Source organism: Mesoplodon bidens (assembly GCF_964165515.1).
Source record: "Mesoplodon bidens genome assembly, chromosome: 6".
NCBI classification, from domain to species: domain Eukaryota; kingdom Metazoa; phylum Chordata; class Mammalia; order Artiodactyla; family Ziphiidae; genus Mesoplodon; species Mesoplodon bidens.
The window spans coordinates 68335769-68362412 of NC_138162.1; the positions used below are offsets into that span (position 1 = coordinate 68335769).

The 26644-nt window shown below is 35.6% G+C and overlaps 1 protein-coding gene across 3 annotated transcripts in view; it reads left to right on the forward strand.

Moving 5' to 3' along the window:
* PTPRD (protein tyrosine phosphatase receptor type D) overlaps nt 1-26644 on the forward strand; it is a 2148730-nt gene that overhangs the window by 535223 nt on the left and 1586863 nt on the right. For all 3 annotated transcript variants that reach the window (XM_081238160.1, XM_081238163.1, XM_081238162.1), the window contains one exon: nt 26278-26349. The gene's annotated coding sequence lies outside the window, so the exon portion shown is untranslated. The remainder of the gene's footprint in view (nt 1-26277; nt 26350-26644) is intronic.

The following is a 26644-nucleotide window of genomic DNA, read 5'->3' on the forward strand; positions in this document are numbered from 1 at the left end:
ATGTTTCTCTTAAACTTACCCGCAGTTGGTATGTAAATCCTTGAGGAGAAGCCCCATGAACATTCTTCAACAGGGAAGTTGTGAGTGTGGGCAGCCTACTGAACATGAGTGTGTGAGGAACATTTCTAATCTAATTCCCTATTCCAGTCTGGCTCAGTCATGAGACTCAACAGACCCTAAAATCATCTTAAATTTGAACTTACTGCTTCAGGACAATACATAATGCTATTAGCAAGATAAATGAGGCTAATGGAGTTGCCTCTACTCATTTGCTCTCATTCACTTAAAAGAATTGTATTACATTCAACTGAGCAAGTACATACCTGTTAAAGGAAATGAACTTTTTAATTTTATTCTATTTTATTTTACTTTATTTTATTACTTTTTGCCTTTAAAATAGTTCTATAATGAAAACAGAAAAGGGAACTCCAACCTATCATGATACAGAGAACCAGATACTGTCCTAGGTACTGTGTCAATTAAAGTTCTTTTATTTCAAATAACAGAAGAAAGCAACAGAAACTTAGCATATCTAGAAGCAAATGAGGTGGATACCAGAACAACTCACAAAACTAAAGAAAGAGGTGCATAACCAATGTCTAGTAAATGCAGGTGCTATGAATGTGTAGGAAATATGAGTATTATAAACTTGTGGACCCTCTTTAAATGCTCCATTAGAGAACTCAGCTTAAGAAGATTTGGTCTCTGGAAAAATTTCAAATTCCCCAAAGAAAGAATCTTATTGGCCCATCTTTGTTCAAACACAAACCCCTTTTTAGTCAAGTCCCTATGACTCAGGTGACATCAGGAACTATGATGCTCAGCTTCATGGGAATCACTTAGAAGAATGAATGAAAAGGGATACTGTCAGCAGGAGAAGGAGAGAAGAGATGCTGAGTAGCCAAAACAATTGAATACTATTACGTTCCGACTCCTGTCTTATTAGCACTATACATATACCCATCTCCTAAAATTTCAAGAGTATTCTCTTTTTTAGAAATGTAATTATCTTATGCATAACCCAAAACAAATACACCCTTTCCCAAAGAAAAACAGACTGAAGTCATTCTTACTTTACATCCATATCAATGGCATGGAGCTGGGGTGTGCTTCTTCAGGTCCTGAATTATTCTTTTACTTGTATTGTAATTTCTTATAGTTATTCTGGAACTTATGAATGCAATTCCAAATATTTAGGGAGAAATTGGTATGAGGATTAATTCTTAAATAGCATTGCCCAGCCTATAGTCCATGCTAGTTGCATCTGTACTATAGAGTATGTATTAGGCATATATTATTTTTCTAAAGTACCTTTTGGTTGACATTTACTTTTTCATTACTCCATGTGGTGCTCCATCCCTATCCCTGGGTTGAACATGAGTACCAGAAAAGCAATAGACTATATAACTTTGCAGAGTTTTTTGATCCTACATGAAGAGAAGACACAAATAGGGACAAATGGAGTGGCCTATGTTGAGAAGGAAAAATAATTTTCCCTCTGCCCTTCTAGGTTCTTGACTGAAACCCCCTGTGATAAAAGACAGATCAACAGGAGAAAAATAAGCAGAAGTTTAACAGCATGTATACCTCCTGTATACATGGGAGATACCTAGGAAAACTGAGTAACTCCCTGAAATGGCCCAAGCCAACACCTTAAATAGCAGCTCCAGCTAAAGATAAAAGATGTTGGGGGTTGGGGGAACTAGTTATGGAAGTCTATCAGGAAAGGCATATTAAACAAAGCTATGGTTGTTATGCAGATTTAAGTCTTGCCTTCACCATTGATAAGAGTTTCTAGAGCTTTAGTCAGTCATCCTCTTCTTCTTGGTATAAAGAGGGAGAAACCCTTACAAATGAAGATCAGTGTAAACATCCCTTACTAAGGGCAATTCTTTGCCCCTTTACCTACAACAATGCCTAGCCTCCTAATAAGATTGGATACCTTTAGTTTTGATTCACTGTGGATGGGAATTTGAGCACTCAACCGCAGTTAGCAAGAGTCCATTTTGTTAACCCCTCGCCTAGCCTTTGTATTAATTATGGGACTGTGGATTATAACTGAAAACCCAGACTTGTATAAAATATAAGTATATGTGGTCTCTTTGAATAACAGGGAATCCAAAGGTAAGGTACTATTATGAGTTGAATTGTGCATTCCAAAGCAGATAAGTTAAAGTTCTAACCTGTAGTACCTCGAAATGTGATGTGGTTTGGAAATTGGGTCTTTTCAGAGATAATCAAGTTAAAATAAAATTATTAGTGTGGGCTCATATCCAGTAAGGTTGACATCCTTATAAAAAGGGGAAATTTTGATGCAGAGACAGACAAATAGGCACACACATAAATAGACACAGGGAGAAGACAAGCATCTATCTACAAGCCAAAAAACACCTGAGGCTACCTACCTGAAGCTAAAAGAGAGAGGTCTGAAACAGATCATTCCCTAGCACCTTCAGAGGCAGTGTGGGCATGCCTATGCTTGATTTGGGCTCTGGCCTCCAGAACAGTGAGACAATAAGCTTCTATCGTTTTAAGCTATCCATATTTCACTATGGCAACCTTAGGAAACGAACCCCGGTAGAATCTGTGTGTCTTATGATCAGGGGTCTGGTACCATTTCCCTACAATTCTCTTGTTTCTGTCTTCTTTGGTGTATCAGCTTTGAATTTAGGCTAGCTATATCATGTTCACAGGATGATTTTAGCACAATTTCAGTTTTTTTTTTTTTTTTTTTTTTGTCCTCAGAAAGACAAGAAGAGAGAAAACTTCTCTTCAGTTATGGAAAACAGTTGTTTGATTTGACTGCCATGTGTTACTTTTGGACCAAGAACAATGGTCTTGGGTGCCAGGTGTTGATTGAATTAAGACTCAGTTCCTAAACCAGTAGCTGCCAAATGGGGAGAACATGCAGGCATTGCTATACATGTCTAGTCTAAACAGAATCTGCCTCTGCAGTTGGAATTAACACCCTCAATTCCATGGGTTTTATGGGGAGTGGGAGCTGCCGGAAAAGTCCAGCATTCTTGTAGAAGAAACAGGATGATTTTGTGGTACTCAGATTAAAGGCCTCTTCTACAGTGGAAGCCTTCTGGTGACCATTTAATTAGATATAAATACTTGAGGGTTCTAGGATGTCTTATAAAATGTTCTGCCAGTATATTGTTAATAAATATTTTTTTCTACCAATCCTACAGTCTTGTCCCCTAGAAGTCTCTCAGCCAATGTAGATCCTAACCTCAGACCATAGCTCATTCCAAGCAAATGGCACATAAGATGTATTGCTGTAAATATTGTCCTTTAGGAGGTCCTTAGGACTCTACAAGAGAGGGTGTGATTGTTTGAAAGTTCACTTCAGCTGATATCAAATAGCTAATGCTGCTAGTAGCAAGGCCTTGCTTGATTTCCATTCCTTTGTTGGCTTTCCACCTCTTCAACCTCTTGGTAACTATTTTCTGCATTACATGTCCTCTATTAAACTGTCTGTCATACCCTCTGTGTTCCCGAGTGGCCTCAGCCTGATATAGTAGTGCAGCAGTTATTGATCACATCTGTAGGCAATGTTTGATGTCAGTGCAAAAGTGCAGTTTTTTTTTAATAATTACTGTACAACCTTCTTGATCTTCCAGATCTGATTCACAACCACAGCACCTCAGAAATAAGGAGACTAAATTCAAGAAAATTTAAGAGGTTCCCCAAGGAAATATATTTGGAGACAGAAAAGGATCTAGGAACTACTCTCCTAACTTCCAGTTTAGTGTCTTTTTATCTCTCCATTACCTCATATTTTATAAATATTATATTTCTGCTGAGGCTTACAATTCTCCATGTGATACAGATTCACCTATTTTTATAACCAGAAATAATAATCCCAAAGTGAATACCTAGGCAAAATTTTCAAGGTTCAACAATTTATAAATTTTAAGACAGACTGTCTGTAAGGCACTGCTTCAGTGCACTAAATAATACTTAAGTGGCTTGAAAGAGTTAATTCAGCTTGCAAAAGAGCTTAATTTATTCCCAGGACATCGCCCATACACAGGGAGAATATGGCTCCTTAAATCCCTTTCAAAGACTCCCAATAGAGAAGTGTGTTTTTGGATCAATATTATGTTCCTGTGGACTTAACAGAATCACAATTACTCTTGGGAGGAAGCTAGATTTTCCTTCTGGATGTGGAGCTCTTTGCAAAGATGGGTGTTGTACCTACAGTTATTCATAGTTCTGTTTAAAAAGCGAACTGACTTACTATTTAAAAAAAAAGACTGAGAATTAGGTAATTCTTTATTCAGTAGTTTTTTTTTTTTTTTCTTTCCAGCAGCTTATAAAAGAGGTTACACTTCTGTAGGTGTTTTGTTTTGTTGACAGTCTTTGCACCTGCAACCTTCAGCTAGTCAGGTCCTCTAAAGGAACATTGTACTTCAGGATATATTCATAAGAAGTACTTCTCAGAGGTCACACACAGCAGAATGAAAACAAGTGTGCTTCATTAGTTGCTCCTTTCCCAAGATCTGAGAAATTTTATCTGAGATTGGATAAAATCTCAGAAATCATGATAGTTCCCCCATATAACATAATGAAGTGATTAAGAGTGAAGACCCTGAAGTCAGTTTCCTGCATTTAAATCCTGGCCCCACCACTTACTAAATCTGTAGCCTCAGGCATGTTACTTCAAGTCTCCAAGTCTCATTTTTATCATCTATATACTGGGGTAAAAATAGTAGCTCCCTCATTAGAACATAGATAAGTAGACTAAATTAAATGAAAGTGTACATGTGAAAGGTCTGATGTTAGTAAGTATTCAATTAAGATTAGCTATACTTATTACGTGGATATTTATAAACATCTCTATTATTTTAAAATATGCAAGTAGAAGCTTATGAGTGTAATTGGCAAATATCAATCAGCAAATCTTGCATATCTTATAGATCTCAAAGTCCACATGAGCAGAGACACATAAAGTCTCTCTGCTGGCTTCTGTTGACTATCTTTTCAAATTATAGAGATTATAGATATTGTCTACAGATTATTAAATACAACATCATTGGTATGTTTACTGTACATCTATCAAATATTTTCCTCTCACTGATAGCTATTGCAGATTTTCTGTTATAGTTCTGACTAGTTTCAAATGGAGTAGGCTGGGGACAGGCTTTTACTTTGGAAGAGTTTAATAAACCAAGGAAGTATTCACATCTAAGTTATTTTTAGCGGCATGAAATTAGCCCAAGTCCAGTATAAAGGCAGAAATAACAACACAACATTCTATCATGTGTTCTGACCTTCTTCTAAGTTCATGAAATAGAATGGTAAAATGTGTAAAGCAGTCTATGGAAAGTAAAAGATATGAGATACTACCTAAAAACCTCAATGAACAATACAAAAAAAATAAAAATAAAAAATAAGTAAATAAAAGTTGCCAATGCTCAATTGCTGTTCATTTAAAGGGTAGTTGTTTCTAGATAGAATCAATGATCTATCTATACAGGGTACACAAATATAATTATCCTATATTCACCCTCTGAGAACATCCACATTCATATTCTCCTTTAAACAACATACCACAGTCACCATGAAATATTCAAGCACCTGACCAAATGTCTCATTTTTTCCCTCTCACTTCTATAAACCACCATGAGAAACAACAGACTACTAAGGGCTAAAAGGAAGATGATAGCAGAAATAATATACTGGGCTGCCTTGATTCCTCACCTGTGCAGCTAAAACATGACATGCCAAACATCTTTTAAGGCTTATTAGGCAATTGAAAATCAGTTCAGCTCTGTTTATTAGCAAAACATCATTCATCTTAAGCATATATAAGTCATAAGTCAATCATTTTCAAGTTTCATATAGTTTCTTTATATTTTGCTTACATAATCGTCTTAAGAGTCAAACAATGTTTTATCTATTTTCCTCAGGAGAAAATTCATTAATATCCTATATACTTTCACTCATTAAGCACATTATGCACATTTTACATTGGTGTAAAATTTAGATAGTTATGTAGAAGTTATCCATCAAATATTGTTGAAATATAAAAAGCAATACATTCTTCATGGTGAGTGTCATGACTTACTATTTTTGATATCCCACATCGTAATTGGTACATAGTAAATGCTTAATATGTTTGTTAGAGGAAGGTAGGGAAGGGAAGAGAGGTAAAAGGGAGAGAAAGGATGAGTAAATGGGTGGACTTGGAAAAAAGGAAGAATTTGAAGGTAAGAAGGAAGTTTGTGATATTTGAGTGGGAAAAACAACATAGACTTTGAGTGAGAAATATTCGCATTTAAGCATGGATCTTCTTAGATGTGACCTTAGCTTTAGTTTTCACACCTGTGGGGGAAAACTGGGGATGATAACCATTTCATTTTGTTTTTAGAATTAAATCCAAAAATGTGTGAAGAATGCCCACTTTCACAATACCTGAAATATTATAGGTGCTCCATAAATGTCAGTTTCTCCTCTTTTGCATAGCTTGGCCTGATTTTACCTTCAAGGCAGGTTTCTCAGTATTCTCAGCCTACAGTTGAACAGATGATTTGAAGGTGGGGAATGACACCATTCCAACTCTTAGCACGTCTCCCTCCTGTGCTGCTTCTTTTGGGAATTTGCCGCTAAGCAGGAGCCTTTTTTAACCTCACTCTGAGTGAGCTCATCTTTAAAGAAACTTTCCTCCTTGTACTCTACTTTAGTACTTACATAGGAGCTATTGATTTATACGACCAGGTGGAGCAGCCTCTGAGGCCTGTGAAAATGCTATCTGAAGATTGCATTGCAATGTAAATCATCAGAGAGAAACCTAAATAATTAACCAAGTAAAATATTTGGGGGGCTTCCCTGGTGGCGCAGTGGTTGAGAGTCCGCCTGCCGATGCAGGGGACACGGGTTCTTCCCCCGGTCCGGGAAGATCCCACATGCCGCGGAGCGGCTGGGTCCGTGAGCCATGGCCGCTGAGCCTGCACGTCCGGAGCCTGTGCTCCACAACAGGAGAGGCCACAACAGTGAGGGGCCCACGTACCGCAAGAAAAAAAAAATGTGGTGATGGTGGTATATCTTTAAGTTATACATGAATCTGAAAATTAAAATATGGTTAGCGGGCTTCCCTGGTGGCGCAGTGGTTGAGAGTCCGCCTGCCGATGCAGGGGACACGGGTTCGTGCCCCGGTCTGGGAAGATCCCACATGCCGCGGAGCAGCTGGGCCCGTGAGCCATGGCCGCTGAGCCTGTGCGTCCGGAGCCTGTGCTCCGCAAGGGGAGAGGCCACAACAGTGAGAGGCCCGCCTACCGCAAAAAAAAAAAAAAAAAAAAATATGGTTAGCATTCCTTATCTGAATACAAAGAGAATTCAAACATAATCATATTTCAAAGGAGAATAAGATGGCTGGCAGAGAAGAGGCAAATCAGTGTCCCTTGACACAGGAAAAGATGGTAACGTCACTGACAATATGGAGAAAAAAAGTCACATCATGACTAAAAACAGGAGAGGATGGGTTAAAATGTACTAGCTGGGAGAGGGCTCACAGTGGGAGACGAGTGAGCGCTGGTTATTATGTCTAATACTTTAAGGAGGATAATACGGAACAATAATTACCAAATTATAACTAAGCTATGTTTTCCTAAAACAGTACTCTTTGCTTCAAAATATGAAGATTCTTCTCTTTTTCTTCTCTAACATACAAAATGAACTCTTTGCTTAAAAATAAAAATGACTTCATTTTATGCTTGTGGAGAATAATATACTAGGTACACAGTTTTCAGTGGCTTCTGCATTTTTTTTTCTTTTTTATGTGGGTGTGAGAATATAGCAACTTTGCTGTGAGAATATAGCAACTTTTATTATGCTTAAGGTACATTTATCATAGCATGGGATAATAGATGATTTACATTGATTTAAGAATTTTTAATGTTTGTGAAAAATAAGCATTATATAGGCTTCTCCTTTTCAGAAAGTTGAAAAAGGAAAGTGAATCAACATTTGACTTTATGTAATTTTCTACTAAATTGTTGTTAAATAGAGTATAAAGAACCACAACTCCCAAAATATTGGAGAGGAAATTTAATGTTAAGACCGAAAAACATAATAAAATAAAATAATGTAAGAATATGCATTTGAGACAGTTCCGTGGAGATTTTTTAAACTGTTGGTTTATTAGATAACTGTTCATTGAAAACATAAATTTACTTATTCAGAACAGTTCTGCAAGTTTTTCCAGGTTTATTGTACCAAACCAAATTAATTTTTATATTGACATTAATTAGTTCTCTAATTCAACAGATATTTATTTGGAGCTTGTTATTCCAGCTTCTTGGAATAAGGAATGAACTTGACAGATAAGGTCTCAGTCTTCACAGAACCTATATCCTAATGGAAGTGTAAATAAATACATAAAAAAGAGTTTATAAGTGCTATAATCAGATTATGATAAGCATCGAAAGAATTTACTGGATTCTGAGATAGATCATGCCACCTTAAGATGAATCTTGACTAATTGGTTCACTCAAAAGTCTTTGCCAGGTGTAAGAATTTTGCTACTTTAGGTACTGAGACTTGGCCTACAAGCCTTTCTACTCCTCTATAATGGAGTTGGCACTGCGTGTTTACAAGTACTACTGCTATGAACAATAGATAAAATATATTTAAAGGAAAACCTACCCTACTTAATATATACTGTTCTTCCTTATTAAGAGTATTTGGGGTTCATATTTAGCTGCAGAAAATTACTGTTGGAAAATTCTCAGTTCCCCTCACATAGTATATAGTAGCTTGACTTTCCCTTCAGAAGATTTCCCTCATACCTCTGACTATGAACGCTGACCCAAAAGATTTGGCAGCATTGCGTCACTTGATATAAAAAAGGGAACCTAACTTAAAGTGGAAAAAGGGACAGATGGCAAAATGTGTTCTATACACACATAGATTTTTTTGCCAGGGAAGCTGCTTCTTTTAATCCAGTTCAGTATGTTCTAAGGGAGCTACTATTTCTGAAAGTATTGAACATGCAGGGCCAAAGTTTCTAAGTATGGACCCACAGAGTCAGGAAGGAAATGATGTATGTTATAAGTCCTGAAAAAAGGAGGAGGCTGCAGTAGATTGTTCCACAGATCCCTTTCAGCTCCCACACCCTTTACCTCTGTGTTCCCCAGTAGCCACGTGGAAGTGGTCCCAGAACCTGTGACAGCTTGCAGTTGACATCATTGCTTTTTCCTCTAAGGCTTTGCTTTTCTCATTTTGCTTTTGCCACTTACATTGTATACATTTGAATCTTCCTCTTCAACCTACTCAATGTTCCATTCAAAGGCTGCAGCTCTTTCCTGCTCTTGAACTAACCTAGTGTTGGACCTCCTTCCTAATGACTCAAATGGCTTCCAGGTCTAGTATAATTCAAGACATCCTAATCCTAAGTAATCATCCTACAACCACCTTTTGTGTTCTTTCTGCTTACTGAACTTGACTCTTAAAACTTTGATATATTTTGGAGGCTTATCATTTAAGTTATAATTCGTTAGTATTTTAATGAAAGAAACCCCTGGAAATAGGATTTTGGAGGGGGTGGGGAGAAGGGGTGGGGATTGACTGTCACTATTTGTTTCCTGGGTGCCAAGGAGCTATGAGCTAAGAGGGTTAAATATAAGAATCAAAGGTTATGGGAAACTCCTTTACTTGCCTTTGTGCATGCTAATAGTCCTAGATCCTACCTTTCCCTAGACTTTTTTTTCTTCTCTAATTTCCAGAGCAATTATAAGTAATAGGAGTTCTTTATGAAATTAGGAGTATAAAAGATGAGACTCAAAAAATTAAAAAAGTGAAAGATGAGACTCAGTCAATGATGAAGTCAGGGTTCAAGATATGCAATGAAACTGGAAGCCAAGATAAAGCAGTGGATGTACAGACAAGAAGAGAGCTGGAATGAATCCAAATGGGAAAAAAAAAAATCCTAATGGCAGGGGTGAGGCCAGAAGCACAGTTCAAAGATTCTATAAGAAGCCAGAAGCCAGATCATACACAAAAGTCAAAGGCTACCATCAGGCCATGGATATAAACTAGATTTAAAAAATCAATAAGCAGACCTGAGGTGCTGAAGACTAGAGAATCTTGAGCACTTGTTGACCAAAAGATGAAACAGTTTGTAATAATTTAAGAAGTCAAGGGCAGGAAGTCAGGACAAGGTGCACAAAGGAGGTGAGGGCTGAGGCTAAGGAAAGCAGTACAACAAAGCAGAAGGTCAGGAAAGTAGTAGACACCAGCTGTTAGAAAACATGGCAGTAGAAATGTGTAAACATCTGTCTCACCTAGGAAACCTTTTATATGTTTTCTACTTACAGCAAGAAATAGACAGCTGGGTTCAAGAGCAGAGCAAATATCAACCTGGAGGCAGCTAATGCTCGTGTTAGGAAACTAGGAAGTCCACTCGGTTGTAATGGGAACTACCTGAAATGAGGATTGCTTGGCAATCCTGTTGGGAAAGGCACAAAAATAAATAGGATTTGATAGGTAGTGAGAAGGAGCTAATAGTTCTATGTTAGGCGTTTTACCTGTATTGCTTGCAACAATTTTGAGAAATTGGATAGTAATCTTTGAGAGCTGAAATAACTATGTCTTTGTAAAATTAAATGAATTGCCTGTGGTCAACCAACTGATCGATCAAGTATTCACATCCAAATATACACGTCGACAGTGTAGGATAAAACCCAAATTTTCAATGTTATCCTATCTTATGTTTGGTGATGTGCTACATGAAAAATGAAATTCCAATGTTTTCATACTTACGGAGTCAAAACAAGATTTTGGCAGATGTGTAAATGTGGGAGCTGTGATGGTGGAAAAAAAAATTACTTGGGTAGTGTTGAAACAAAAGTCCGGAGATGGTGAATTGCAAACATAAGAAGGATATTTTCTTTGGCTGCATTTTATGCGATCTGATTTATTCTGAAGAATATTATCTCCTCAAATTAATAAAATAAAATTAATAATAATAATGAATATCCAACAATCACTGCATGTATAGTAAATGCTAGGTATGCTGAAGACTTTACAAGCATAATCTCGTGCCTGTAACTACAAGGTAGTTACTATCATTATTCTCATTTTATAGATGAGGAAACTGAGATATAGAGAGTTTAGGACACAAACCCCAGCCACATACTTATTGAAGGTTTGGAGCAAGGATTCACACATGAGTGTTACATCTTCACATTTATAGTTTTCAGACCTTGTAATTTTATGTTCACAAAATAATGTATCTAATTTATACGTGTTATAGGTGGCAATATTCAAAGTATGGATGAGCTGCCATGACATTATTCTTCCAAAGATTAAATATTCTTTGTTACACAACATGGCAAGAGATGTTTGAGTAGTAAAATATCCATGGCAACAAAATATCCATGACATTTAAAATTGAATGACCAATTTTCATGTATATTTGATTTGCTTATTACCTTTAAAATATTGTAGGTGGGATGTCTGTAGTTGTTTTTCATTGGGTGTGCAAAACAGATTTTTATATGACAGGTGTAGTAGTGTTTTGAGAGCCACACAGTTTTTGTGGTATTTTCATTTTTAAACAAGGTGGGTGTTTGGTTCAACTATCTTGCTTTCACTATAGACATATCGAGAATAACAGCATATACTTGTTCATATTCATTAACTGAGTGGCGGATATTAATTGTTCTCTGAATGTAATCATCCATCATATCTTTTCAGATAAATGGTGCATATTTGATTGAATATATTTTTCTCTGAAATATAGTATTGTGAAGTTGCAAGTAAATAATATATATATTTAGATAGACTTTTTCTGAGAAACACTGAAGAACCCTAAGCCAACTTCTGATACACTTTTACATTTCTCATTCTGATTTTCAGCCTATCATGTATTGATACTTAGGAAAAAAAAAAATATATATATATATATAGGGTATTTGAAACAACATTTTATAAGGGTGAAGAGTTTACAATATTGCTTTTAGTTTAAAATGTCCATTTTTCCAAATCCTGAAACAATTTTGAGTGTTGAGGCTGTAATTTAACAGTTCCTCAAGTTTGTCAGTGAAGTATAAGACACTTGTAGAGAAAGGGTTAAAAATCCAAAGATATAATTGTGCTTTAACTAACAAACTTAAAAATGTTTATGGATAACTGAGAAAACAATTACATAAAACAAAATATAAGAATTATCACTAATGTATGCGCTTTACCATATTTATCTAAAATCACTAATGAGACCATTTAGAGAAGCTATTTATGATGGTTTGTTAGTAATATGTGCAGGCAAATTACTTGATCATTAGCTACATCCAGCTGCTAGAGCATTTTTGTATAATGCATCAAATTAAAGGAAGGCCTTTATGTAGCTTAACATATTTCATAAATTATCAATATCTTAATACTAAAAATTCCATTTTCTTGAATTTAGAAGAAAAGGGGAAACATTGATGGCTTTATATTGTTTTAATTTAATATTTTACACAATACTGATTTGCCATATAATGTTTTATAGAAAATTGCAAATATAAACCTGAGATCTGATAGCTGTGATTCTTAATACAGAATTAATGGAGCTAGTTCCTTTTAGAAATACTTCAGTGAAAATTAATATTTCTTATGCAACAGTGCAGACTAGTGGCCATGCCTTACAACATATGTTTGTCTTTTTCTGGGACATGTTATCTGAGGTAGTCATATGTATATAATATGAAATGGTATTAAACAAATTACATATATTTAAATAGTAATTATTATAGCACAATATAGTTTATAGAGCTTAATAGTACATCAGCCAAATTTATTTTTTTCCTTCTATTTTGCATTCATTCCAAATCGCCTAGAAATTGTTCTGAAAATGCTAGGTGAAAAAATATACACTTAAATTATATCACAGGTGTGAATTTAAAAAATATCTAGTTATTAAGATTTCTGTGATCTGTCTTTTTGTTTTAAGCTTACAATATAACTAGTCCTCTATAAGCAAGGGTATTTTTTGTTTAAAATAGTGACAGATTGGTAATAATGTAGTCATTTTTTTATAGATGCCCACCCACTTGTTCCCAGACTCTCAATTTATATGAAATTCTTCTAATATTTAAACATGAGTTCTCTCCTCTCCATTTTAAGTATTTTTCCAATTATTAAAATGTTTTCCCAAATTATGCTTGTTTTTATTAAGAAAAATTCTTACCAACTGTCTGTAGGGAAATAAAAGGATGATAATTAGGCTAAAGAAAAGTTATAGGTGTTTTCTAAACTGTCTCCTAATAATGTGAATAGAAGAAAGGATGAACAAATTACTTCAAAGACCTCATTTTGATCTCTAAATCTTGAATAAATTTTCTTTCCCAAAATATGTCATCAGACCTTCCTGTATCCACCACCTGGAATGACGGATAGAGAGAGGAGCTGTCACACTGTGACATGTAGGAAATTTTGGAACCATAATTATTAGTTGATTATTAATGAAATGACTCATAGACTAGCAGCAAAAGGGGGGTTGAATGTTGAATGGCCCCAAATAATCAGAATAGTGGATGATAATCCTGTGATCATTTAAAATTGTGTCTATTTCTGTGATGGCACAAAGTCTGCCCTATAACTTCTGAAAGGTTTGTCCTGGTCCCAGCTCTGTTACTTACTAGCTCTAAAACTTGAGAAAATTTACCAGTCTCCCTGAGCTTCAATTTCCAAATCTATACATTGAGTATAATATTAATAATCTAACAGGGAGATGACCAAATGAGATAACCTTTGTGAATGCTGAGAAATGCAAAATGAGAGCAAATTATTTGATTAGTCCAATAGCTAGATTTTCATTCTACATTTGTGGCTATTTTGTTTGTATATTTGTTCATACAACAGTGATTTTAACTTCAAGCTTAAGTCTCATTTTATGTGGAAGGATTGTTAAGTATCACCCAAGTCTGATTCCATTTTTACTTCTGAAAACATCTTCCCCTGGATGTAGAGCCTTAGGTCAAAGGCTTAATTGTTATACCTTTTTTTGTTTTGTTTTGTTTTGTTTTTACATATGAAGAAAAGTTTGGTAGCATAATTGATATCTTTTAAAATTTGATGATAATCTGTTATGTCTTCTATATTATTCCATCACAAAGAATTATTCTAAGGAAAAACTCTTAGATACTATTCTCTTATTCCTATTAAAACACACAAACACAATTTTAGGGAGACTGTCTATTCCATCGTGGCATAGTTCTGATGCATTGCAGGTGTATTCAATGGTAGATGGCAGGGTGTCAAACAAGAAACAAGGTTCCCTATTTACCTTCCATGACTTTACTCAGACTGACCTCCGCTCTTTCACGTTAAGGACTCTATGCAGGGAAGATATGTGCTTAAATATTTGTTGCAAATTCTGAAATTGTGTCCCTGTGTCACAAAACATAAAAAATAACCAGTAAATTAAAATGGGAGAGTTCATTTAAATCACAGTTGTCAACAGTTTATGATAAAATATCTGTTTTGGAATTGTAATTTACTCACTCATTTGGATATTTACCCTGCTAAAGACAAATCAGCCTTTGGAATTTTGCAGATGAGTGTGGGCAGATCCTACTTTTTTTTACCTTGAATGTTGCCTCAGAAACATTACATTTTGTCCTGTCTCTTTCTGTCATGTTGATCTTCAGGTGAGAACCACCTTTTTACCTTTTTTTCTTTTCATCCTAAACCACTTTGAATTGCAGATCTAAGCTATGAAACATCTCAGAAAAATGCACACATGCACTTCACATAAAATTTTATAAACTTTTTAGAAGGAGCATAGGAACCCCTGAGTTAACTGTGCATCCCACAGAAGTTCATTGAGAAGAGTTAAAATTCCAGTTCCGGTTGGGGATTGCCAACTAAATATTTTTTGCAATACTTTCCATGGATAAATGAGCACATTGAAAGATAATTTTGTGATTGGAATATCAAAATTGCTTTCTTCCCCAAACATAATTGTGATCTCTAAGTAAAGCAAAGGATATGCTATCTTTCAAACCGAAATGGTGTGAATCACTTTGGTGGTGTGAATAGCATCCATTAGTTTTACCTATACATGACAGGTTATTATGCAGAAATAATCTGATGTCCAACCCTAGCCAAGAGGCAGTAGCAAAATTCATATTTTCTTTAATCCCCATCCAGAAAGTATTTAATTATGTACAGCCTTGTGTTTTTAGAGCTCTGTGATACCTTAGAAGTGATCTGTCTCTCCTGCCCTCTTTTTTTTTTTTTTTTTTGCTATACGTGGGCCTCTCACTGTTGTGGCCTCTCCTGTTGCGGAGCACAGGCTCTGGACGCGCAGGCTCACCAGCCATGGCTCACGGGCCTAGCCGCTCCGCGGCATGTGGGATCTTCCCGGACCGGGGCACGAACCCGTGTCCCCTGCATCGGCAGGCGGACTCTCAACCACTGCGTCTCCAGGGAAGCCCTGCCCTCTTTTGTATAAAGGAGAAACTAACTGAAATCCAGAAAAATTCAATAAATGCCCGCATTTGATACGTGCCAAAAGTGAGATTAGAATTCAAATATTCTCAGTTTAAACTGTGCTTTTTCTTTCCAGGCTCTTAGATTAAACTCTTCAAGAGTTCACATTATGGGGAATTGACAAGTTTTTTTCAGAAATACATTCATATTAGGTAAACCAATGAATTCTTGAAAATTTTATGTTTTCTGTTTGCAATAAACTATTCTCAAGTTTTTAAAAAGTTCTGGGTGGTAACTGTCATTTAGATTTAGTTGAATGAGGCTGCGTAGGGAGAGGAACAGTATACTTAAGGGTTGGGGCCAAACTAAGCATACCCAGACAGCCCTCCACCTTCCTGTTCTGGAATTCTCCCTCATCTGGGTTGTGTTCTACTGCTTCTCAGTTCTCTGTATTTTACTTTCCTCAAGCAGCACCATCTCTGTCAGTTCCTTCATGGAGACGAACGTGTTCTTAGTCCCGCTAATAGCCATCTTGTTACCCTTCCTAAGGGTAAGTGCGTCTTAATAAGAATGCCAGCAGAAGGCAGCAGGTAAAAGTGCTGAGGGCAGAATTCTACCCCAGAGCCGGAATAGCAGCTTTCTGGGTTCTTAGGAAACAGTCTAGATAAATAGCTTTCTTTTCAACAGCCTTATTGGGCTACCTTTAACTAAGTTGGCCATCTATGGTGTTTCAATAGGTTCCATTTAATAGATTAATCTTTCAGGATTGATCTCTGAGTCTTCTATCTCCCCATGCCTCTCTATGCTGATTCCTCAGGATGCACAATAGCAGGGCCAGAAATGGAATAAACTTTAAATTACACATAGAGAACGACACTTGTGGCAGTTGAGCAGGTAAAAAGGGGGTTAAATTCACTCTTATCTTTTACATGCCTACAGGGCCTTATTTGCTGGTGTTTAAATCTCTGGGAAAATGCAGTCAGAAGTTTAAGTATTTTGCTACCTCTGCTACTGCATTCCCACGGGGGCAGTGCCCTATTTCTTACCATTATTCATTGTCGTTCTGCTTCTAAATAGCAATACTTGTGAGGATGATTGTGCAGTACTGCGGATGCTGCTTTACTTGAGCTAGAATGACATTCCAGAAGTGTTGTCACTGAGGATGTGCTTCTAAGAAGGATGTTACTTTGCCATGAGCGGATGAGATCATACATTATATTTAGGATTCACAGGGAAGGCAACCACTAATGGGTGACAGCCTGGATCTAAACTTTATGTTTGGACCTCCCTGGTGGCACAGTGGTTAAGAATCTGCCTGCCAATGCAGGGGGAAGATCCTACATGCTGCAGAGATCCCACATGCACGGACCTAAGTCCGTGCGCCACAACTAGTGAGCCTGCACTCTAGAGCCTGCAAGACACAACTACTGAGCCTGCGTGACACAACTACTGAAGCCCACACCCCTAAAGCCCGTGCTCCACAACAAGAGAAGCCACTGCAATGAGAAGCCCGTGCACCACAACGAAGGGTAGCCCCCCCTTGCCACAACTAGAGAAAGCCTGTGCACAACAATGAAGACTTGAAGCAGCCCAAAATAAATAAATAAGTTTATAAAAATAAATAAACTTTATGTTTTATTTAAGTTATGTTAGCTTTAAGAAACAACAACTTTTCTTTTCCTTAGGTAATAAAATTTCTTAAAATGCTTAATCGTTTCATGCATTTGAACATGCAAAAAAAAGTTATAATATTTGGTAAGATTAAACCAATTAGTAACCTTCTCATATCTGCGATACCCAGATTGCTGAGATTTTTAAAGCTAGGTTTATTGCTCATAGTAAATACTTTAGTGAGTCGTGTAGAGACTCAAATATAATAAGACAATTGGGAATGGTTCTGCTCCTTTCCCATGCCTCAATTTTAGGTAGCATTAAATAACGGGCTTGAAATAGTTGATCCCAAATATAATATGCTTATTTTCATGGGCCTATTTTATTTTAGGCCCCTAAAAAGTGATTTAGTGACTGACTGAGAAAACTATTTTCTATAGTTAAGATCTAGATATCTGGTTCTTTTAAATTTGACTTTCCCAGAATTCAATTCCATTGAATTTCACATTTCTACTTACTTTGTTTCTAGCACATTTAAAATTAAAACTGGAAACTCTTCAGTGATATAGTCTCAGTCTTTCACATAATTTCAAACTGTCTCAAGATATAACTATCTATTTCTCAAACCAAATTTTTTGTGTATGTGGGCATGAAAAATTAAAATATCATTTACAATTGTTACTTTTAAAAGTTATTTCCTTTCACTAGTGGCATAATGTGTTTTTGTGAGTTGTTTAAATATATTTTTTCTTCTAGAGAAAGCATGTGCTTTTTTCTGGAAATAGTATATATTTTTACATTCTTATTTTTCAAAAACATTGAAATGCATTTACTTTAAGAACATGAAAAACAGTTTAAACGTATCACTCTCTTCAAAACAACAAATAGTAATAGTGAAAGAAAAACAATCTCACCCACATTACAGTAAATTTGGTTAGCCAGAAGGTGGAGTTTACAGTAATAGCTTTTAAGCAGCTTATCTAATTTTAAAATAGGGCATATTGCACTTTATGTGAAACTGAGAGGGAAGAATACATTTCAATTTGTTTAAATGGCCTTAACAGTGAGGTTTATCAGTGCTCAATTTAATTTTGCATTTAATACCTTTTTGCTAAATTCTTTCTCCCATTTTTTTCTTTATCTGATTGTTTTAAAATCTCATTTTTAAAAGAACCTTTCCTTGCTAGGGAAGAAAATGTTTAATCCATCCACTGATTCGGAAAGAAATTAACTACGTAAGCCCATAAACACGGGAGCACAAACCAATTTGTAGCCTCTTGTTACTAAGTAGTTTATTGCTGGTTCTCCCAACAGCCCTGGGCAGACTGCTAAATTGAGAAGATCACTAATGCTGATTTTGGAAAAACAAGGACACATAAGCAGTGGTTGCCTCCCACATTCAGGATAGTGACAATTAGGTTGTAGTGATGCGGCTGCCTGTATAATTGGAATTTTAGTGCGCGGTTTGGGCAGAAACATCTGCTCCGAGGACGCCCTGTTAGATGTATCTAAAGTGTTTTGACCAATTGTCGAAAGTGCTGTATGGCTATTTATTCAAAGCTACATCCTGCTTGCATAAAAACTGTGTGAGTGTTCTTAATTCAATGACATCAGACTTGAAACAAAACGGAAATACTTTTGAGCTCTCTGGTCAGGAATATTATATCAGTGCATTCATTTTCATTGATCCTTTAAACCAAAAATGCTTGCTCATCTCACTGGTTCCTCTAGTTTGAGCTTGTTTTTCTGAGTATAGTTTTACCAAATGCTGAGGTTGCTGCTGTCATTCACTTTTTCTATTCCAATTTTAGCCTCACTTTGAAATAAAGCCATTTGTTATTGAAAACAATGTGCATGCCTTTGTGATTCTGATTAAGTGCACATTAACTGAAAGCAATTTAGGGGAGCGGCATTAAAGCTTCTGGGTTTTCTTGGTAATTAAAATAATTCAAATTGTGAAGTTCAAATTGTAAATCACAAATATCTTACAGTCTTTGTTCTCCAAACCAGTATAATGTTGTTTGTTGATTGTTCACATTTTGTCCTTTCTAACCATTCACATGATGTCACCAGAGCAATTTTATCTAACTTGAAAGATCTGCCCAAATTGGAAGAGTAGAGCAGAAAGAGGTCTTAGAATTCATCTACTAACGCCTACTCCCTATGTTCTTTTCCCTAGATAAGAAAAGAGAGTAATAGAAGGTTAGTGACTTTCTTTAGGACACATGTGTTTTTTATGTGAGGAGAATTTCTTTCAGGTGGAAATTGAAATAAAATATTCTTGGGCTTCCCTGGTGGCGCAGTGGTTGAGAGTCCGCCTGCCGATGCAGGGGACACAGGTTCGTGCCCTGGTTCGGGAAGATCTCACATGCCGTGGAGCGGCTGGGCCCGTGAGCCATGGCCACTGAAACTGCATTTCCGGAGCCTGTGCTCCGCAACGGGAGAGGCCACAATAGTGAGAGTCCTGCGTACTGCAAAAAAAAAAAAAAAAAAATATATATATATATATATATATATATATATTCTTAAATTCACATAGTAATCTGGCTTACTTGAGTAACTCTTCACAATTTTTAATGCAACTTCTATTTCATTACTGTATAAACATATACAGATACTAGAGACTAGTAAACTTTAAATTTTGGGAGGCAAAACTCATACAGAAACTTCTCATAACTTTATTTTGGCATATCATGAACATAACTGCCTGTGGGGACATCGACAATTTGCATGCCTTGGACTTTCCATGAGAGAAAAATCATGGTCTTTGCATTATTTTATATATGCAAATGAGAACTTTAAGTTGTCAAAGTACAAATAGAATGGTGACTTTTATTTCATAATTTTTATAGACTTTCAGTTTTTTGACAATTCAGTCATATTTTTGATGGTTAGAAATTCTATCCTTTATCTTAGGAAATTGTGCTGTGGGAAATAGGAAGAGTTCTGTGCCCATCAAATCTGTGCATGTGCCTTTTTTTATATGGCCAGTTGAAAATGAAGGTGGTATTTAGGTCAACTTTTTTCATAGTCATATATCTTTTTTCCAGGTTACATAGACTGATCTTAAACAACAGCAGAATAAAGTGTTTGGAATCAAGACCAGAGATTAAAGTTTATTGTCAGTATAGGGGCTGGTAAAAAGAGCCATAATTATTCAAATAATCAAGATGAGAAGTGAAGATCTAAACTAAAGTTGGAGCCATAGAAATGGATACAATAAGTACTTTGTACCCATAATCTAAAAACTGAGTGATGACAGCTTTCTGAGGTGAATAAAGGCGAAATCTTAATTGATCCCAGAGAGTCTGACTTGTGCAAGTGGGCAAATATCTTTCAACGTGTAGTGGTTAATTGAGTAGGCAATCTGTTTGGATCCCAGATCCAATACTTATTAGCTGTATGAATTGAAGTGGGTAACTTGACCTTTTTGTGCATCTGTTTCTTCATCTTCAAAATGGTGATAATATTAATATCTCCCTTATGAGGTTGTAGAGAGCTTGCATAAGATATTGCAAGTGTCAGGTGCAGAGTAAATGTGGAATAAATGTTATCTATTATTATTGTTCACAGAGATAGAAATTGAAAGAGCAGATTAATAGATGAAAGGTGATTGAACACTTTCATAAGTTGAATTGGGAACATCTTTGGGACATTCAGGTATAAATGTCCAATAGTTTGATATATGGGTTTGGGGGCTATACATGTGGAATTTATTAGTAATAGTTTATTTTTGAAACCATGGCTTTGTATGAAGGTATGTAATGAGAAGGGCAAAGTATAAAAGATGAAGTGCTGAGAAAAAAAATATCATAAGATACACATGAACAGTTAATTAAGAAGGAATAACCAGAGTGATAGGAAGAAAACTAGAGGGAAGCAGTGTCATGGGATTTAGGAGAGAAGTTTTAAGATGGTAACAGTAGTCAGCAGAACCAAATGTTAAATAAGACAGGTAAAATAACTGAAGTCTATATTGGAACTGTCAATATGGAGGTCATTGGCAACTCCAGATGTAGCAACGTCAGTGCCTGAATCTCTGAGAAAGTGCATAAACCATGAAGAGAAGGTTTGAAAATAGAGTTAGTGAAGGCAAACAACTTTTTTGAGAGGGTGTGACTGAGAAGAGGAGAATGGAGAAAAATAAAAGCTATCTAGAATGCAAAGCTTAGAAGGGTTTTGTTTGCTTTATTTTCCGTTTTCTTTTAAAGTAAGATATTTGAGCTGTCTTTCAAGTTCCCTTCAGTGGAATCATTTTCTAGATACTACAACTACAGTGTAACAAAACAAAACAGCCTTTTGTATTTAAGATAAGTGACACACTTTCCAATAAGATGAAGACCGTGGCCCTCTCAAATATTAGTGGTCTGTTCCCACAGGAAACTTATCTTGATTAAACCATTCACTAAGTGTAAAGTGAATGAATCTGTTTCATATTTCAAAAAAATATTTGTGCAGTTTGTGGAAACCTGATCAAATTTCTTAAACATATATAAGTGATCTTCTGCTGCTATTTGATATCTAAATGGTTGACTCACATTGTGTGGTGGGCTGTCATATGATATGACCCTTAAATGCTGATAAAATTGATGTTCAGTAAGCAAAAGGGCCTTAGAATGCTTAGCCAGACCTGTATTTCAGAAACATCAGGGAATTAAGCGTGGTAGGTAACACTTTGGTCACCATCTAGCTGTCAACAGGCTACCATTGGTGTGTTGCAGATGTCATGGTGAAAGGGATACACACAGGCCTTAGAAAGCAGAGATGCTGCTAATGTATGCACTTTGTCCTCTCTAACTTGCTCTGGCTCTTATCAAAAGTGTTAGTAAAATAGTATGAGTTTTTGAAATACCTAATACTGGATTTACTTGAAAGATATGCAGTGTTAGTGGCAGGGGAGTGTGCTGCCAGCTGCCAATTATGAGTACCTAAGAGTGAACCTTATTTTGGACCTACAGGCCAGCAGGAATCTGCAATGATCCTTGATGAAGCATATAGCATCCCATGATTTGGATGGGTACATATATTCTTCTATCTTTTAAACACAAACAGATGAGGATATAGGGTTTCTGGTTCTTGGGCAATGCTCTATAATTAATCATCAGAAGCATGCTGTCTTGCTGCTTTTTACTCACTTATCTTTTTTCAGCCCATTTTTTGGACAAAATAAACCATTATTATTAATAAAGAAGCCATTAATTAGGAGCTTAATTAATAAGGAACTCAAGTTGTCAGAGTTGGGCGGTATAAAATTTGGAATGGAGGAAATGGACTGTCAGGTTGGTCTAGAGTTTTCCATTAGCAGGGTAGTGAGACAACAGGAGGGCAGAGGTGATAAAGGTTTGGTTAGAGGGTATCTGAGGAGGTTAACGTGGGATCAACCTGGATAGGGAAGTAAGACGAGTGAGGGGGCTGAGATAGATTGGGAGAAGAGTTAAAGGCAGCGACATGTATTTATGATTTAGATGAAGGAGTAGAGATTGAATGACAGGAGGTTATTGTAAGAGAGATCGAATTTCAGTGAGATATAGAGTTAGTTTTAGCTTTGTGGATTGAGGCCAGTTGCTTGCATGATTATATTTTATGATCTTTTTATGAAAGCATTATACTATATGTGTCTTCATCATATGCATCTTTTATTAGGTAATGCATGTTAATTAACTATCTGCTCACAGAAATCATTTATTAAAAGAGGCTAAAGAACTTTCAGATAAGTGCACATACTTTTTTATATTTTTACTTGTTTTCTGTATTGTATATCTTTATAACCCTCAGAAATTCCCTCTTTTATATAATTTATTTCACTATAAGCAGAAGGTGTACTTTATAAATTTTCCCTTTTCCCTATTTATATGTGTCTCCTTAACTGTTGGTGTTTGTTACCTATTCATAGGCACTTTTAGCGTTCTAAGAATTAAAATCAGTGACCATGAGATAAGATTTAATTTGTAACATTGATGTTCATTGAATTTTTTAAAATAACTAGTGTGTGTGAAGATAGTGATGAGCTTCTAAATTTATAATGGCAGATCTTAAGAGGCTTAAACATAGATAGCATTTAAAAAGAAACACACTTGTTCTTGTTTGTGTGTGCGGATAGTGTATGAGGGTCTTTATTCACTTTTTCTGTGAAAGCTAAAAGCAAAGTATGAAGTGCCAGAAAATGATAACCATGCAACACAAAAGAAATAACAGGAAGCCCAGCTTCAAAGAGCAGAGGAAAAAATCAAGTTCTTCTTTTTTAAAAAATTTTATTTTATTTTACTTATTTATTTTTAAACATTTTTGGCCACACCATGAAGCCTGTGGATCATAGTTCCCTGACCGGAGATTGAACCTGCGCCCCCTGCATTGGAAGCTCAGAGTCTCAACTACTGGATCGCCAGGGAAAGTCCCCACAAGTTCTTCTATGAACAACTTGAGTAAAACTGAGCAATGATTCAATGTGCTTGAGACTCATTCTTCCTAAATTTTAAAAGGGGAGAATGCTATTGACAATAACTAATCTCAAAGTTAAGTGCATACTATAAATCTCAAAAAAATGGTTTTTGTAAGACTTATAATAACTTGTGAATTAGCTCCTGGAAAGAAAGGGTAGCATTATTCCTGTGAATAAGTTTTGAATACCACAATCTTTAAATATTGCTTTAGTCTCTGAAACATGCACAGTTTAGGGAAAAGGGTTGGTTTAGGTAAATGTGAAATCCATAGCACTAAAAGCTCAAAATTATACTGTTTTTACAGATGCTGTATTTGTTAATGGTAAGATGTTCAAAAGCAGAGAGGTAAAGGCCAAATTTAAAAGCTATTTTAAATCTTACCTAAAATTAAATTCTACAATTTAAATTATAACGTAACATAAAAGATGTTTGATAATATGCCCATGTAAATATCTAAAAATAAATTTTATTTTTCGTTTTAAACTCCCATATATAATCCTATAACTAGATAATGGTTTTATAACATGTTGGCTTATTTACATGAAAATACTGGTTCTAAGACTGCCTTGGGTATATTGGGGAAGGGGTGTGAAGGGTAGAGTCCTTTAGGAATTGCTCCTGGCTTTAAAAAATATGTCAGTTCCACATTTTGACAATATGTAAAATATCTTTCTTATTCCTTCCTTCTAGCATTCCCTTCCCCTTTATCTAGCATATGTGATTTGTAGACACAGGTAGCATATTACTGTAGTTAGAATGAAAGGCTCTGAGTCAGACTGCCTGTGTTTAAACTCCAGTTCTACCATTTACTGACTAGGAGTCTTTGAGGAAGTAACTCAAAGTCTCTTTATTTCAGCTTTCTCATCTGAAAAGTAGAGAAATCAACAAATTCTACCTCATTAGTTTGCATTTAATCATGCTAAAAAAAAAAGATCAATATAATATACAAAAAGCATTTGGGACATAGTAACTACTAATACATGTTATTTTGCTTAGGTTCTGCAGAACCTGTTCTTTGTAAGTTCAGCAGAAGGTTATAGAAATACCTTGTTAGATTTTAACATTATTCACTAAAGGCATATAGAAGAAATTAGTTTCAATGTAGTATTCTCTTAGTCCTGAGTGAGAACTGTTTGCCAAATTAGACAGAAATAGCAGTTCCTTCCTTTCAAAACCAAAAGCCATTTCTTGGTCAGTCAAAGCAGATTTTGACATTGATCATTTTAGACATAGTGTATAGTACCAAGGCTTTCCAGTTAACTAAGTAATCTACATCTATACCTAGCTATACACAAATATACATATATTTGTGTAAATATAATATTTTCTCTACTACATAGTCAGAAATCTACTGGATTCTGAATTTCTGAATACATAAACAATCAATAGAACATGATTGCTCTTCCAATGAACTAAAAATGTGGTTGAAAAAAGAAGGTACATGTATGAAAAATACATGGTGGAGTATGTGTTAATATTAGAACAAGCCTATGAATGCAAAAATGATTATGGCTTCATACATTAGGTGAGTTCAGAGTTTGGTTTAGAAAGAATGAATAACGTTTGATCAGGTAGCAAGGGAACATTTTAGGAAGAGAGAAACATAAAAAACCTGACTGTGTGTGGGAGGAGACATTTGGATCAGACGTGGGGAATCATGATGAACCCTAAATGCTCAGTTCTTTGTGCTTAGTAAATGGTAGAAATTTTGCCATTTGTGATTTGTTTTTGGAACTCAGGAGCACATGACCCACCAATCATTAAACAGTTGATTGGACCACCTGATCTTTGTCACCCAGTTCAATTTCTGCTATAAAATGTGTGATTTTAAGTGAATATTTAATTGTCTCTAGTTTTTATTTGAGCTGTGCATCTGGTGACTATTCATCAATTGGCTTTCATATTCTCTATCCTGATTCATTTAAGGTTTTTGATGTATATGGTTTATTATAGTTATGGCCTCACTATTTTATGTTTAGTACTGTGCTGTCAATTTGAAAATTGTTGATTATCCTAGAGTACAGCAGTCACTTGGATGTGGGACAAGAGTTCTATAGATAATAAGCATAATTTGATAAACAATGCTTTCTGAATCTGTAAGAAAACATATGTGAATAATGAGTAGTATAACATTAAAAAATTGTGTGGTGGGCTTCCCTGGTGGCGCAGTGATTGAAAGTCCGCCTGCCGATGCAGGGGACATGGGTTCGTGCCCCAATCCGGGAAGATCCCACATGTCGCGGAGCGGCTGGGCCTGTGAGCCATGGCCGCTGAGCCTGCGCATCCAGAGCCTGTGCTCCGCAACGGGAGAGGCCACAACAGTGAGAGGCCCGAGTAGCGCCAAAAAAAAAAAAAAAAAAAAAAAAAATTGTGTGGTTCATTTTCTTATGCAACATGGAAAAACAAAAACAGATGTAAAGATCTTATATATAAAATATATTATCTTTTCAATAACTTCTCATTTAAGACAAGAAAATGTGTTTGTGGTTAATCAGTGAATAATTTCTTATAGCATGAACTTTTATATCAGAAAAATTTAAGGATTATATTCTTTAAATGTTTTCTTTAAATGGAATTTCTTTACATTATTCTTTAAATGGATTATAATACTTTCCATCAAGGAAATAATATAAACACCCTTTTGATGGTATTTTTTCAAATCATTAGTCAATTTTGTTAATCTATAAAGTGTCAATTATTATTTTCTCCTTTTTCATCTCATCAACTGACTTAAATTTAGCATCATATAACTGCTAAAAAATGTAAATTCAGAATGTGTTTCCCATTTTTTTTTTCCTTCCAGGGAAATCTTGAGGAGTTTGACACTTTTCATCCTCCAGCCATTAATCGTCTTGTGGGGGAAGGCTATATGTTGGTAAGTCTCACTCATTCTAATTGCTCTTTTTAAAGTTTAGTTTAATAAAGCTTGTGACTTGATGATAATATAGAATGAGCAGCATTAAAGACATGTCAACATCATTGCTTGCCTAATTAGAGAATGACCTTTTTTCAAACAAAATTTATAACATTGGGATTTCATTTTTGTTTTTAATTAACCTAGTAATAGGAGTACTATTAAACCTGTAGATGTAAAGTTAAAATTATGTGGATAATGGAAACTAGTAAATTTTTTAAGTCTAAAATTGTGGTGGTATTGCTTTAGGTAATTT